A 17,351-nucleotide genomic window follows, 5' to 3' on the forward strand; every position below is an offset into this window, starting at 1 on the left:
TCAATATCTTCATAAATGATCTGGAGGATGGTGTGGATTGCACTCTCAGCAAATTTGCGGATGATACTAAACTGGGAGGAGTGGTAGATACGCTGGAGGGGAGGGATAGGATACAGAAGGACCTAGACAAATTGGAGGATTGGGCCAAAAGAAATCTGATGAGGTTCAATAAGGATAAGTGCAGGGTCCTGCACTTAGGACGGAAGAATCCAATGCACCGCTACAGACTAGGGGCCGAATGGCTAGGCAGCAGTTCTGCGGAAAAGGACCTAGGGGTGACAGTGGATGAGAAGCTGGATATGAGTCAGCAATGTGCCCTTGTTGCCAAGAAGGCCAATGGCATTTTGGGATGTATAAGTAGGGGCATAGCCAGCAGATCGAGGGACGTGATCGTTCCCCTCTATTCGACATTGGTGAGGCCTCATCTGGAGTACTGTGTCCAGTTTTGGGCCCCACACTTCAAGAAGGATGTGGATAAATTGGAGAGAGTCCAGCGAAGGGCAACGAAAATGATTAGGGGACTGGAACACATGACTTATGAGGAGAGGCTGAGGGAGCTGGGATTGTTTAGCCTGCAGAAGAGAAGAATGAGGGGGGATTTGATAGCTGCTTTCAACTACCTGAAAGGGGGTTCCAAAGAGGATGGCTCTAGACTGTTCTCAATGGTAGCAGATGACAGAACGAGGAGTAATGGTCTCAAGTTGCAGTGGGGGAGGTTTAGATTGGATATTAGGAAAAACTTTTTCACTAAGAGGGTGGTGAAACACTGGAATGAGTTACCTAGGGAGGTGGTAGAATCTCCTTCCTTAGAGGTTTTTAAGGTCAGGCTTGACAAAGCCCTGGCTGGGATGATTTAACTGGGAATTGGTCCTGCTTTGAGCAGGGGGTTGGACTAGATGACCTTCTGGGGTCCCTTCCAACCCTGATATTCTATGATTCTATGATTCTATGATTCTAAGATGATCTTGGAGTCATTGTGGATAGTTCTCTGAAAACATCTGCTCAATGTGCAGCAGCTAAGAATGTTAGGAACCATTAGGAAAGGGATAGATAATAATAAATATCATAATACTACTATATAAATCAAAGGTATGCCCTCACCTTAGATGCTGAGTGAAGTTCTGCTTGTTCCATCTCAAAAAAGGTATATTAGAATTAGGGCTGTCAATTAATGACAGTTTACTCACATGATTAACTCAAAAAAATTAATTGTGATTAATCGCACTTATAACAATTGAAATTTATTAAATATTTTTGGATGTTTTTCTACATTTTCAATATTTATTTCAATTGCAACACAGAATACAAAGTGCACAGTGCTCATTTTATATTATTTTTGTTACAAATATATGACCTGTAAAAATGATAAACAAAAGAAATAGTATTTTTCAATTCACCTCATACAAGTACTGAAGTGCAATCTCTTTATCGTGGAAATGTAATGTACAAACGCAGATTTTTTTTTTGGTTACATAACTGCACTCAAAAACAAAACAGTATAAAACTGTAGATCCTACAAGTCCACTCAGTCCTACTTCTTATTCTGCCAATCGCTAAGACAAACAAGTTTGTTTACATTGACAGGCAATACTGCTGCCTGTTTCTTATTTAAAATGTCACCTGAAAGTGAGAGCAGGTGTTCACATGGCACTTTTGTAGCCGGCATTGCAAGGTATTAACATGCCAGATATGCTAAACATTCGTATGCCCCTTCCATGCTTCTGCCACCATTCCAGAAGACATGCTTCCATGCTGATGATGCTTGTTAAAAAAATGTGTAAATTAAATTTGTGACTGTACTCCTTGGGGGGAGACTTGTATGTCTCCTGCTCTGTTTTACCAGCATTCTGCATATATTTCTTGTTATAGCAGTCTCAGATGATGACCCACCACATGTACATTTTAAGAACACTTTCACAGCACATTGGACAAAACGCAAAGAAGGTACTGATGTGAGATTTCTAAAAATAACTACAGCACTCGACCCAAGGTTTAAGAATCTGAAGTGCTATCCAAAATCAGAGAGGGACAACGTGTGGAGCATCCTTTTAGAAGTCTTAAAAGAGCTCTGACGCAGAAACTACAGAACCCAAACCACCAAAAAAGAAAATGAACTTTCTGCTGGTGGCATCTGACTCAGAGGATGAAAATGAACATGTGTCAGTCCGCACTGCTTTGGATTGTTCTCAAGCAGAACCCAACATCAGCATGGAAGCATGTCCTCTGGAATGGTGGTTGAAGCATGAAAGGATATATGAATCCTGAGTGCATCTGGCACATAAATATCTTGCAACACCAGCTACAACAGTGCCATGTGAACGCCTGTTACCACTTTCAGATGACAGTGTAAACAAGAAGCAGGCTTGATTGGAATAACAGAGACTTGGTGGGATAACTCACATGACTGGAGTACTGTCATGGATGGTTATAAACTGTTCAGGAAGGACAGGCAGGGCAGAAAAGGTGGGGGAGTAGCACTGTATGTAAGGGAGCAGTATGACTGCTCAGAGCTCCGGTACGAAACTGTAGAAAAACCTGAGTGTCTCTGGATTAAGTTTAGAAGTGTGTGCAACAAGAGTGATGTAGTGGTGGGAGTCTGCTATAGACCACCGGACCAGGGGGATGAGGTAGATGAGGCTTTCTTCCGGCAGCACACGGAAGCTACTAGATCGCATGCCCTGATTCTCATGGGTGATTTTAATTTTCCTGATATCTGCTGGGAGAGCAATACAGCAGTGCATAGACAATCCAGGAAGTTTTTGGAAAGCGTAGGGGACAATTTCCTGGCGCAAGTGCTAGAGGAGCCAACTAAGGGGGGCGCTTTTCTTGACCTGCTGCTCACAAACTGGGTAGAATTAGTGGGGGAAGCAAAAGTGGATGGGAATCTGGGAGGCAGTGACCATGAGTTGGTTGAGTTCAGGATCCTGACGCAGGGAAGAAAGGTAAGCAGCAGGATACGGACCCTGGACTTCAGGAAAGCAGACTTCGACTCCCTCAGGGAACGGATGGGTAGGATCCCCTGGGGGACTAACATGAAGGGGAAAGGAGTCCAGGAGAGCTGGATGTATTTCAAGGAATCCCTGTTGAGGTTACAGGGACAAACCATCCCGATGAGTCGAAAGAATAGTAAATATGGCAGGCGACCAGCTTGGCTTAATGGTGAAACCCTAGCAGATCTTAAACATAAAAAAGAAGCTTACAAGAAGTGGAAGGTTGGACATATGACCAGGGAAGAGTATAAAAATATTGCTCGGGCATGTAGGAATGATATCAGGAGGGCCAAATCGCACCTGGAGCTGCAGCTAGCCAGAGATGTCAAGAGTAACAAGAAGGGTTTCTTCAGGTATGTTGGCAACAAGAAGAAAGCCAAGGAAAGTGTGGGCCCCTTACTGAATGAGGGAGGCAACCTAGTGACAGAGGATGTGGAAAAAGCTAATGTACTCAATGCTTTTTTTGCCTCTGTTTTCACTAACAAGGTCAGCTCCCAGACTGCTGCGCTGGGCATCACAAAATGGGGAAGAGATGGCCAGCCCTCTGTGGAGATAGAGGTGGTTAGGGACTATTTAGAAAAGCTGGACGTGCACAAGTCCATGGGGCCGGACGAGTTGCATCCGAGAGTGGTGAAGGAATTGGCAGCTGTGATTGCAGAGCCATTGGCCATTATCTTTGAAAACTCATGGCGAACGGGGGAAGTCCCGGATGACTGGAAAAAGGCTAATGTAGTGCCAATCTTTAAAAAAGGGAAGAAGGAGGATCCTGGGAACTACAGGCCAGTCAGCCTCACCTCAGTCCCTGGAAAAATCATGGAGCAGGTCCTCAAAGAATCAATCCTGAAGCACTTGTATGAGAGGAAAGTGATCAGGAACAGCCAGCATGAATTCACCAAGGGAAGGTCATGCCTGACTAATCTAATCGCCTTTTATGATGAGATTACTGGTTCTGTGGATGAAGGGAAAGCAGTGGATGTATTGTTTCTTGACTTTAGCAAAGCTTTTGACACGGTCTCCCACAGTATTCTTGTCAGCAAGTTAAAGAAGTATGGGCTGGATGAATGCACTATAAGGTGGGTAGAAAGCTGGCTAGATTGTCGGGCTCAACAGGTAGTGATCAATGGCTCCATGTCTAGTTGGCAGCCGGTGTCAAGTGGAGTGCCCCAGGGGTCGGTCCTGGGGCCGGTTTTGTTCAATATCTTCATAAATGATCTGGAGGATGGTGTAGATTGCACTCTCAGCAAATTTGCGGATGATACTAAACTGGGAGGAGTGGTAGATACGCTGGAGGGGAGGGATAGGATACAGAAGGACCTAGACAAATTGGAGGATTGGGCCAAAAGAAATCTGATGAGGTTCAATAAGGATAAGTGCAGGGTCCTGCACTTAGGACGGAAGAATCCAATGCACCGCTACAGACTAGGGGCCGAATGGCTAGGCAGCAGTTCTGCGGAAAAGGACCTAGGGGTGACAGTGGACGAGAAGCTGGATATGAGTCAGCAGTGTGCCCTTGTTGCCAAGAAGGCCAATGGCATTTTGGGATGTATAAGTAGGGGCATAGCAAGCAGATCGAGGGACGTGATCGTTCCCCTCTATTCGACATTGGTGAGGCCTCATCTGGAGTACTGTGTCCAGTTTTGGGCCCCACACTTCAAGAAGGATGTGGATAAATTGGAGAGAGTCCAGCGAAGGGCAACGAAAATGATTAGGGGACTGGAACACATGACTTATGAGGAGAGGCTGAGGGAGCTGGGATTGTTTAGCCTGCAGAAGAGAAGAATGAGGGGGGATTTGATAGCTGCTTTCAACTACCTGAAAGGGGGTTCCAAAGAGGATGGCTCTAGACTGTTCTCAATGGTAGCAGATGACAGAACGAGGAGTAATGGTCTCAAGTTGCAGTGGGGGAGGTTTAGATTGGATATTAGGAAAAACTTTTTCACTAAGAGGGTGGTGAAACACTGGAATGAGTTACCTAGGGAGGTGGTAGAATCTCCTTCCTTAGAGGTTTTTAAGGTCAGGCTTGACAAAGCCCTGGCTGGGATGATTTAACTGGGAATTGGTCCTGCTTTGAGCAGGGGGTTGGACTAGATGACCTTCTGGGGTCCCTTCCAACCCTGATATTCTATGATTCTATGATTCAGGCAGCATTATCTCCTAAAAATTGTAACCAACATTGTTTGTCTGAGTGATTAGCTGACCAAGAAGTAGGACTGAGTGGACTTGTAGGCTGTAAAGTTTTACAGTGTTTTATTTTTGAATGCAGTTTTTTGGTACAAAATTCTACATTTGTAAGTTCAACTTTCATGATAAAGAGATAGCACGATAGTACTTGTATGGGGTGAGCTGAAAAATACAATGTGTTTTTTACAGTGCAAATATTTGTAATAAAAATAAATATAAAGTGAGCACTGTACACTTTGTATTTTGTGTTGTAATTGAAATTAATATATTTTAAAATGTAGTAAACATCCAAAAATATTTAAAATAAATGGTATTCTATTGTTATTTAACAGCACGATTAATCGCCATTCATTTTTTTAATCACTTGACAGACCTAATTAGAATTGGAAAAAATACAGAGAAGGACAACAAAAGGGGGCATGGAACAGCTTCTGTATGAGGACAGATTAAAAAGACTGGGACTGGTCATCTTAGAAAAGAGACAACTAAGGGGGAATATGACAGAGGTGTAGAGAAAGTGAATAAGGAAGTTTCAGAGTAGCAGCCATGTTAGTCAGAGAACACTTCAATCTCTCTGGTCATAGAATCATAGAATATCAGGGTTGGAAGGGACCTCAGGAGGTCATCTAGTCCAATCCCCTGCTCAAAGCAGGACCAATCCCCAATTAAATCATCCCAGCCAGGGCTTTGTCAAGCCTGACCTTAAAAACTTCTAAGGAAGGAGATTCTACCACCTCCCTAGGTAACACATTCCAGTGTTTCACCACCCTCCTAGTGAAAACATTTTTCCTAATATCCAACCTAAACCTCCCCCACTGCAACTTGAGACCATTACTCCTTGTCCTGTCCTCTTCTACCACTGAGAATAGTCTAGAACCATCCTCTTTGGAACCCCCTTTCAGGTAGTTGAAAGCAGCTATCAAATCCCCCCTCATTCTTCTCTTCTGCAGACTAAACAATCCCAGTTCCCTCAGCCTCACCTCATAAGTCATGTGTTCCAGACCCCTAATCATTTTTGTTGCCCTTCGCTGGACTCTCTCCAATTTATCCACATCCTTCTTGTAGTGCAGGGCCCAAAACTGGACACAGTACTCCAGATGAGGCCTCACCAATGTCGAATAGAGGGGAACGATCACGTCCCTCGATCTGCTGGCTATGCCCCTACTTATACATTCCAAAATGCCATTGGCCTTCTTGGCAACAAGGGCACACTGTTGACTCATATCCAGCTTCTCGTCCACTGTCACCCCTAGGTCCTTTTCCGCAGAACTGCTGCCTAGCCATTCGGTCCCTAGTCTGTAGCCGTGCATTGGGTTCTTCCGTCCTAAGTGCAGGACCCTGCACTTATCCTTGTTGAACCTCATCAGATTTCTTTTGGCCCAATCCTCCAATTTGTCTAGGTCCCTCTGTATCCTATCCCTCCCCTCCAGCGTATCTACAACTCCTCCTAATTTAGTATCATCCGCAAATTTGCTGAGAGTGCAATCCAAACCATCCTCCAGATCATTTATGAAGATATTGAACAAAACCGGCCCCAGGACCGACCCCTGGGGCACTCCACTTGATACCGGCTGCAAACTAGACATGGAGCCATTGATCACTACCCGTTGAGCCCGACAATCTAGCCAACTTTCTACCCACCTTATAGTGCATTCATCCAGCCCATACTTCTTTAACTTGCTGACAAGAATACTGTGGGAGACCGTGTCAAAAGCTTTGCTAAAGTCAAGAAACAATACATCCACTGCTTTCCCTTCATCCACAGAACCAGTAATCTCATCATAGAAGGCGATTAGATTAGCCAGGCATGACCTTCCCTTGGTGAATCCATGCTGACTGTTCCTGATCACTTTCCTCTCGTTTAAGTGCTTCAGGATTGATTCCTTGAGGACCTGCTCCACGATTTTTCCAGGGACTGAGGTGAGGCTGACTGGCCTGTAGTTCCCAGGATCCTCCTTCTTCCCTTTTTTAAAGATTGGCATTACATTAGCCTTTTTCCAGTCATCCGGGACTTCCCCCGTTCGCCACGAGTTTTCAAAGATAATGGCCAATGGCTCTGCAATCACAGATGCGAATGCCTTTAGCACTCTTGGATGCAACGTGTCCGGCTCCATGGACTTGTGCACGTTCAGCTTTTCTAAATAGTCCCTAACCACCTCTTTCTCCACAGAGGGCTGGCCACCTACTCCCCATGCTGTGATGCCCAGCGCAGCAGTCTGGGAGCTGACCTTGTTAGTGAAGACAGAGGCACAAAAAGCATTGAGTACATTAGCTTTTTCCACATCCTCTGTCACTAGGTTGCCTCCCTATTACACTCGATTACAGACCTAAAAATTGCAATATTACAACAAAAAAACTTCAAAAACAGACTCTAATGAGAGACTGCTGAATTGGAATTAATTTGCAAACTGGACACCATTAAATTAGGCTTGAATAAAGACTGGGAGTGGATGTGTCATTACACAAAGTTAAACTATTTTCTCATGCTTATCCCCCCTCCCCCGCACTGTTCTTCACACATTCTTGTCAACTGCTGGAAATGGCCCATCTTGATTATCACTACAAAAGGTTTTTTTTTTCTCTCCTGCTGATAATAGCTCACCTTAACTGATCACTCTTGTTATAGTGTGCATGGTAAAACCCATTGTTTCATGTTCTCTGCGTATATAAAATCTTCCTACTGTATTTTCCACTGCATGGATCCGACGAAGTGGGCTGTAGCCCACAAAAGCTTATGCTTAAATAAATGTGCTAGTCGCTAAGGTGCCACAAGTAGTCCTGTTCTTTTTTTGAATAAGGAAGTGTTATTTACTCCTTCTCATAACACATGAAGCAGGGCTCGCCCAATTAAATTAATAGGCAGAAGGTTTAAAACAAAGGGAAGTACTTCTTCACACAATGCACAGTCAACCTGTGGAACTTGTTGCCAGGGGATTTTGTGAAAGTCAAAAATATAACTGGGTTCAAAAGAGAATTAGATAAGTTCCCGGAGGACAGGTCCATCAATGGTTATTAGCCAAAATGAAGTAGTTTTCCTCGTAACAGAAATTTAAGTTAGAGCTTATCAAAACAAATTCCATATGAAATAGAAATAATTAAAACCTATACTGGTTCTGTAGTCTCATAAATGTTATTTCTCTCACATATTCTCCCACCTCAACCTTTGGATTGAGGTTTCACTTCAGAGCTCCTTAGACTGTAAATTACATAAAATAAGCTTTTCAGGATTTGCCACCATTTTCTATATTAATTTGTAAAAAAGAAAAACAACGTAAGTTTCAGTTTTCCACTATTCAAGTTATCACATAGTTATTCTCTACATTTTAAGAAATAAGAAAAATTACTTAATCTTATCATTTGTTAGTGTTCTTTTAATCCCATTTAACACCCATTTCCATCTACTGAACTCTTCTGCAAAGTTGTGGTTTACACCAATTTAGTGGATTTCCCCTTCTCAGAATTCATTTATCTCTGGGTTTTCTGTCATAAGTGTTGGTAGAAGGGATCTCACATCTTGTGGGAAGGTTTGCATCATGAGGAAAAGCACCTGTCAGGGTTCCTTCCCCACTCTGATCTCTAGGGTACAGACGTGGGGACCTGCATGAAAGACCCCCTAAGCTTATTCTTACCAGCTCAGGTTAAAAACTTCCCCAAGGTACAAACTTTGCCTTGGCCTTGAACAGTATGCTGCCACCACCAAGCGTTTTAAACAAAGAACAGGGAAAGAGATCACTTGGAGACGTCTTCCCCCAAAATATCCCCCCAAGCCCTACACCCCCTTTCCTGGGGAAGGCTTGATGATAATCCTCACCAATTTGTACAGGTGAACACAGACCCATTCCCTTGGATCTTAAGAACAATGAAAAATCAATCAGGTTCTTAAAAGAAGAATTTTAATTAAAGAAAGGTAAAAGAATCACCTCTGTAAAATCAGGATGGAATAAACTTTACAGGGTATTCAGATTCAAACAACACAGGATCCCCCTCTGGGCAAAACCTTAAAGTTACAGAAAACAGGAATAAACCTCCCTCTTAACACAGGGAAAATTCACATAAAACAAAAGATAAACTAATCCACCTTGCCTGGCTTACCTATACTGGTTGCAATATTGGAGACTTGGATTAGGATGGGTTGGAGAAGATGGATTTCTGTCTGGCCTCTTTCAGTCCCAAGAGAGAAAAACCACGTAAAACAAAGAGCAGAAACAAAAGCCTCCCCCCAGCCCCAGGTTTTAAAGTATCTTGTTCCCTTATTGGTCCTTTGGGTCAGGTGTCATCCAGGTTAGCTGAGCTTCTTAACCCTTTACAGGTAACAGGATGTTGCCTCGGTCCAGGAGGGATTTTATAGCACTGTATACAGAAAGGTGGTTACTCTTCACTTTATTTATGACAGCACCTCTAGTCTATTTTCACACTTTGTAATCTTTCAAAGCAGAGGCGATGGAGAAGTGATTCAAATACATAAGACACAAAAGCAAAACTAAACCCTTGTTTACACTACGCAGTTTTGTTGGCAAAAGCTGCCTGTGCCGACAAAACAGGGAGGCGTACACCACAAAGCTACTTTTGGAGGCAAAACTCTGCTGTTTTGCCGACAAAATAAAACCACCTCAATTAGAGGTATAGAGCTTTCTGCAGCAAAGTTAAAGCAACAAAGCATTAGTGTAGACGCTGCCATTCATTATGTCTAGGGCCCTATCAAATTCATGGTCCATTTTGGTCAATTTCATGGTCATAAGATTTTTAAAATCGTAAATGTCATGATTTCAGTTATTGAAACCTGAAATTTCATGGTGTTGTAATTGTAGGCGTTCTGATCCAAAAAGGAGTTGAGGGGAGGTCGAAAGGATACTGTAGGGGCAGTTGCAGTACTGCTATCCTTACTTCTGCACTGCTTCTGGTGGCAGTGCTGCTCCCAGAGCTGGGCAGCTGGAGAGCAGTGGCTGCTGTCCACGATCTCAGCTCTGAAGGCAGAAAGCTGCCAGCAGCAGCGCAGAAGTAATGATGGTGATGGCATGGTGTGGTATTGCCACCCTTACTTCTGCCCTCTGCCTGTAGCAGTCACCACTCTCCAGCCACCCAGTTCTGAAGGCAGCAAAGCAGAAGGAGGAATGGCATGGTATGGTATTGCCACCCTTACTTCTGCGCTGCTGCTGGCAGGGTACTGCCTTCAGAGCTGGGCACCTGGCCAACCGCCGCCACTCTCCAGCTGCCCAGCTCTGAAAACAGCACAAAAGTAAGGGTGGCAATACAGCAACCCCCCGCCCCCAATATAATCCTGTGACCTTCCTGCAACTCCCTTTTGGGTCAGGACCCCCAGTTTGAGAAATGCTGGTCTCCACCCTGAAATCTGTATAGTATAGGGTAAAAGCACACAAAAGACCAGATTTCATGGGGGAGACCAGATTTCACAGGGGAGACGCGTTTTTCACAGCTGTGAATTTGGTAGGGCCCTAGTTATGTTGACATAACTGGTCTCCCTCAGTATCCCACAATGCTCATTGTGACCACTCTGCTCACTGTTTTGAACTCAGCTGCCCTCCAGGCACTCGCCCCTCCCCTTTCAAAGCTCAGGGAAGCTTTGACATTCCTGAGCCTGGAGAGCTCACAGAGATGCTGAGGATGCCGCTCCCAGTAACTGGGGAGGCTGTGGGAGAACTCAGGAGGGAATCAGAACCATTAATGTGGAATGTTGCTCTCCCTGGCAGACAGGCAGAGCAGGCTGCTGCTGTGAGGTGTGTGTAGAGAGACTGCTGTGCAGTCTCCCTCCCCCTGCCTCAGGATTGGTTGCTCAAGCTGCTATCTAAATTTAAAGAGACAGCATGCCGACACACTCTCCCCCAACACACACTCCGTCTCTCACATACATACTCTCCCCACACTTCCACAACACACACTCTGTCTCTCTTCCCACCACACACTCCCTGTTACACATTCCTCCCTCTGCCCCACCCCCCACTTCAGTTGAAAAGCAGCTGGCAAGAAGGATGCCCATGAAATGATGGGATTGAGAAACCTGCATCATGTGACACTGTACCTGCCCCATGAGGCACTGCAAACCCATCCCAAAGCACCCTGTGGCCAGTTGCACAGTAGGATAACTACCCACAGTGCACTGCTCTGTGTTGATGCAAGAGCTGCTAGTGTAGATGCGCTTCAGCAAAACAAGGAGCGTAGTGTGGACACTCAACAGTGCTTTAATTAAAGTGCTTTACTTAAAGTGGCATAACTTTTGACAACAAAACTCTGTAGTGTAGACATAGCCTAAGAAACCAACACATAGAATCAGGAGTCAAAATTCACATATCCTGCAGTCTGACACATTCATTCCCTCATTGGCTACCACCACTTGCATGGCATGGAAGTGTTTCTTATCCAGCAAGGCAGCCAGATTGGGATCCATGGGGAAGGAAGGTCTTCTGAAGGCATCAACTCTTTCTCACTTTGCCTCATGAAACATTGGATCCAAATGATAAAGGACAATTGTTCCGAATCTCACCATGGCATCCTTTGGGGCTGTAATCAGTGGCACTCAACTACACAGTAACATTGTAAACAGTTTTACCGGTGCCACACTAAACCACAGCTTCCTCCTCTGGGGTGAAAACAAACAACTAGGCGGCTGATATTTCTCCCTAGGTTCTTGTCAAGTTCTTGGCCTAGGACAGGATAAATTTACACTTCTCTACTAGAATTCCTTACCAAACCACCCACAATTTCAGCAGTGCTAGTGAAGAATGGATTCCCCAGCCATATACCTAATTTCTTTCTTTAGTGTGATGCCACATGTCAAAAATTAGGAACTAGGTACAGGCCTGGATCAGAATCTCTGTAAACTACCAGAGGTGTGATTTCTCTATCAAAATAGTTATTTTTCTGCTTCAACAAAGACGTCATTTTATCCACATTTGCAGCACATACAAAGAATGAGTTCAGCAAACACACCATTTCTATTTACATCTGCATAGTTAGGGATATCCTTTCCCAAATAACAAGATTAGTTAGGAGATTATCTTCATGGGTAACCTGCTGTGAGACCTGAATCATAACTGTTTTGGGAACCAAAGACAGGCATTTTGCCTAGTTTCACGTCACTTATTGTGTAATTCAGTCAGTCCCTGGAGGATCTGAGACAATATTGACCTAAACAATTGAACAACACTGTCAACATATGCAGTTACTTCAGTTAGTTGTACTATTGGAGTCTGCTGTTGTTCATCATTTCAGATTGGAGATTAAAAAATATGAATGAGTCCTGGGTAGCAGGTCCAATAGATTGGAGTATTCTCTTTACTGAACTGCACTTCACCTTTCTCCATGCCATCAAGGAAGGACTGGGAGAAAGAAAAACAAAATAAGAAATGGATATTTTAGAAATGACTAATTTTATTTGTCTCAAAATTCCCAATAAATCTGAGCTACAATCTCTCAAATACAACTACTACCTAGTTATGTGACCAAATGGCCTTCAGGAAAGAGGGGGAAAAACATCTCAGAGAGGTGTAAGACACTTCCAGTTTCATACAAAGTAAAATTCCAGAGCAGGTTACGTGATTCTTCCATTGTCTTCTCCTCTGATACCTCCTTCACTGAGCACTATCTCATTATTATTAAGTTGTGTAATTTGCAAAAGTATTAACATAATCATAAAGGGGGAAAAGCAGCCAACCTTCCCATCTGCAAACAATTCCAACCAAGCAGGAAAAAGTCCAGAAGTGGCCTCGCCAGTACATGGGGTAGTAGAGCGAGCGCGCCCAGAGCACTGGGCCTGGTGCAAGATCTGAGGCCTCAACCAAAGGCTGTGAACCAGAGGAAGCCTGGCCTTGGCAGCATAACATACTTGATATTTATGTAAATATATTCCAGCTAGTACAGATACAGGCCATTCAAATACAAGATAAGATGGTTTGACAAAATAACGAATGGGGATGTTTTGTACAAGATATCAGAAACAAGGGGAGGTAACAAAACAATGTAATGAAACTTGTAAGATGGTATGTAAGTTGTTTATCCCAGTTGTTTGTCTCAGTCTTTAAATGTTGGGGTGCGGAGATGAAGGAAGAAGGGGACATGCATCAGGGCCCTAATTGTGCCCTGGGTGATCACTACTTCCCACCACCCAACACAGAAGTAATGAGGTTGAGTAGTGCCGGTATAAGAGAAAATAAAACTACTAATTATTCCTCAAAAAAGGATTTTAATGACCTCCAGCTGTAAAGGCAACACAGACAAAATAAGAAAAGATAGATTAAAGACCAGCACTGAATAAGGATTAATATAACTGGCAAGTTATACTGAAGTCAAGTACAAGTACATGTAAAATTATTCATCAACTACCTACTACTATTCTTAACGCTATAGTATCGATACAAACTTGAGATCAATTCAGCTTGAGCAACATAATCTTACCCTGCATTTGTCCAAAAATACATTATCCTTCAGTTGGCTGTTTCCCGCACTGGCCATGTATAGTTAGTCGAGAAGCGCACATCCCTTCGGTTCAGGGGGTGTGCGTCTGGTTTCCTGATCAAAGAGGGGTCCCCTTATGATCAAAACACACACACTTAGTCCTGTGCCTTCGTTATCTTATCTGTCAGCCATGTTTTAAAACAGACCAATCAATCAGAGTGGGCCAAATTCTTAGTGTGGTTGCTTTAATATTATAAGCTATGCGCAGGTGCATAGCTTATCTCCATGTAGCCAATTATCTTAAATGTGGTCAATGTGTGTTGATAATCCATGCACGAGCACATAGATTATCTCAATTCATATGAGTCAGCCTAAAGTGTTATCTGGTTGCAGCGCATCCTGACCACAAGGTTTAGTTTAATTCTGCAAAGCTTGCTTTCTGAAGCTTCTGGAAGTTTGAGGCCTAACACTGACAATACCTTTGTACAATACTTTTGTTCATATTAATCACATCCCCCCGAGGCCTAAACTTCTGACTTAGGAAAAACAACATTTATTTGAGTATATCGCTTTATAACAGGGGCAAATAGCGAATGCAGGCAAATATTAAAGCCCCAGCAATAATTATGGTAAAACAGACTAACAATCCCAGAAGAATGTGTGGGCCCTACTGCTCCACAATATGTAACAATCTTTCAGGGATTCCAATCACCTGGTGAGCTGTTTCTTTAATATCTTGACTGATCGTGAAGACAAATCTTCCTATTCCTTCTAACCATGGGATTATTATCGCATCCTCAGATTGAGTAGAGGGAGGAATCACCAGGGTTAGCTCCTGGTAACGTTCCTGTGAGACATTAAAAATCGCGGAAATAACATTGCCTAGCTGAATTATTGCTAAGTCAATTTCAGAGAATTTTTGGACAATCTCCTCTAATTTGGACACCCATAGGGGTGTAGGCAGGTGCACCTGGAGCTTCACTGTGTCATGTGCACCATGAACCCATGTAGAATTGATGATAGTGCCTAATTGGAAATGATAATAAGACCAATTGACGCAAGCTATACTTTTAGTTGGCCGAAATACGATATGGAGCATATAGTTGATAACAATAAGAATGATGTTTCAGTGAATTTTTGAGGAATGCCTACACACCGGCTTCCTGTCATTGCTTCCTCAGAATATGTGTTATTGATTAAGGATTTTTTAAGATGGAGCCATCACTTGCACATCATACACTTTGCTTGAGCGGTACAATGTTTTCTAACACTCACAGGGCCACAAATGGCACCAAATAAAGGCGCTTTCCTATAACCTTCTTCCCAAGCAGAAGCATTTTTACAGCGGTCTGACTTACTAACAGCAATTGACAAAACAAGATCAGTAAGTGGCGATTTATTTGGTTTTGCTGCTGGACTACTGCTTGGAGACTGCGTCGATCTCAAACAGAACTTCTGTTGCATAGGGTGTAAGTTGTAACAGATGTAACATACTGGAGATTTTGTTCAAATGTCCAATTATTGCTTTGAGGTCCAATGGGATAATATATTTTTAATAGTTTGGTCCCCAACAGTTTCTCCAAAACACCCACATCCCATTTTACTTCCGTTTGACAAGCATACACAGGCCCTTCACTGTACGTGAAACATGAAGAGTTATAATACACACAACCAAAGAACCAGAGCGTATCATTAATAGGGAGTATACATCCAAAAGGTGGCTGAAGAAAATAAATATAGGTAATGATGGAGCGGTTTCCCAGCGAAGGTTTTTCAATAACAGTTAAGTTGACAGCCTTTACCGGGCACCAAGGATCGCTGGCATTGCAAACATTCCCATTGAATGTGCACTCAGGAAAGGATGAGTTCACGGGGGTGAAATAGGTACCATTTCCTAAGCACAAATCAGCTGCCTCTGATTTCAATACTGAAGACACCCAAATGAAGAAGAGCCACATTCCTGTAACAAGGAACACAATGCAGCTCACTGTACGGGTTCAGTGGCCAGAGGGGTTATCCAAGCTTGATTAGCATGGATATTACCGCTAGCAGTAGAAATTAGGTACATAAATGGATAGGATAGTATCTCTGTTATTTTTCCTCTAAGGGTTCATGAATCTGAGGCAATACAAGCCAGACCAACTGATCTTTTTGGTACAAAGGCTTCCAAGGGTCAGCCTCAAGGAGTGGCTTCCGTTGATAACTATATTGCCATTTTTCAGAATTTATTCCCCGGATAATTTATTTTTCCACCCTTTCCAATCACCCTGCTCATTTTTTAATCTAGGTTTAAGATCTCGGATTTTTTTTCCACCACCCCATTGCTTTGTGGGTGGTAAGGCAGGTGTAAAATGGGAGCTATCAACTGGCCTGAACACCAACACTCCCATTCTCAGCTATTCCAAGGAGGACCTCCGTCAGTAAAAATGATACCAGGAGGACCCCAGACTGTCATTAACTCCTCACAACACTTAATATTATTGGACGCCTGATAGAAACTTAATGGGAACACAGCGGACTTCCGGGATCCTAAATCTACAACAACCAAGCCCACGGGGTTTCTTTTTGATCCTGCAAGCAAGCACATTAGGTCCATCTGCCAATGGTAATTTACCTGCCACTTTTCTTTTCTGTAAGCGCCTCACATATAAACATTAAAATATTTTCGATGGCTGAGGCAAAACTTACAGTTACCAGTAACAGTTGCAATGATTTTGCGAATCTCTGAAAACCCTAAATCACATAAAATAAAGATCAGATTTATTGCAATGACCCTGGCACAGCTACAGACTAGGGACCGAATGGCTAGGCAGCAGTTCTGCGGAAAAGGACCTAGGGGTGACAGTGGACGAGAAGCTGGATATGAGTCAGCAGTGTGCCCTTGTTGCCAAGAAGGCCAATGGCATTTTGGGATGTATAAGTAAGGGCATAGAGAGCAGATTGAGAGACGTGATCGTTCCCCTCTATTCGACATTGGTGAGGCCTCATCTGGAGTACTGTGTCCAGTTTTGGGCCCCACACTACAAGAAGGATGTGGATAAATTGGAGAGAGTCCAGCGAAGGGCAACAAAAATGATTAGGGGTCTGGAACACATGACTTATGAAGAGAGGCTGAGGGAACTGGGATTGTTTAGTCTGCAGAAGAGAAGAATGAGGGGGGATTTGATAGCTGCTTTCAACTACCTGAGAGGTGGTTCCAGAGAGGATGGTTCTAGACTATTCTCAGTGGTAGAAGAGGACAGGACAAGGAGTAATGGTCTCAAGTTGCAGTGGGGGAGGTTTAGGTTGGATATTAGGAAAAACTTTTTCACTAGGAGGGTGGTGAAACACTGGAATGCGTTATCTAGGGAGGTGGTGGAATCTCCTTCCTTAGAAGTTTTTAAGGTCAGGCTTGACAAAGCCCTGGCTGGGATGATTTAATTGGGGATTGGTCCTGCTTTTGAGCAGGGGGTTGGACTAGATGACCTTCTGGGGTCCCTTCCAACCCTGATATTCTATGATTCTATGATTCTCATGAACAGCCTTTGCATAGCGAATGGCTTCACGAGATGGTTCCGGCCTTTTTGCTATATGTCAGAATTGGAGGGCCTCAACAATGACAGCATGAGCGGGAGGAGTCCAGGATTTATGACTAGCAATTTTTATGACAGCAGAAATTTTTCCAAGCTCCCAATGATTTTTTAAGAATTTTACTATAGAAACCCAATGTATATTATGGGCCCTTTCAGGATTGGTGAGATCAGAGCTTTGGACTCCTAATCTTCCCTTATA

The 17,351-nt window shown here is 43.4% G+C and overlaps 1 protein-coding gene across 1 annotated transcript in view; it reads right to left on the reverse strand.

Annotated features, from left to right (window-relative positions):
* Window positions 1-9,099: 9,099 nt before the first annotated feature.
* Window positions 9,100-17,351, reverse strand: part of LOC311523927 (zinc finger protein 2-like) — a 48,046-nt gene continuing 39,794 nt past the window's right edge. The window contains exon 5 of the transcript XR_014712454.1: window positions 9,100-12,505. The gene's annotated coding sequence lies outside the window, so the exon portion shown is untranslated. The remainder of the gene's footprint in view (window positions 12,506-17,351) is intronic.

The sequence above is a fragment of the Lepidochelys olivacea genome, assembly GCF_965140295.1.
Source record: "Lepidochelys olivacea isolate rLepOli2 genome assembly, chromosome: 7".
In the NCBI taxonomy this organism is placed as follows: Eukaryota; Metazoa; Chordata; order Testudines; family Cheloniidae; genus Lepidochelys; species Lepidochelys olivacea.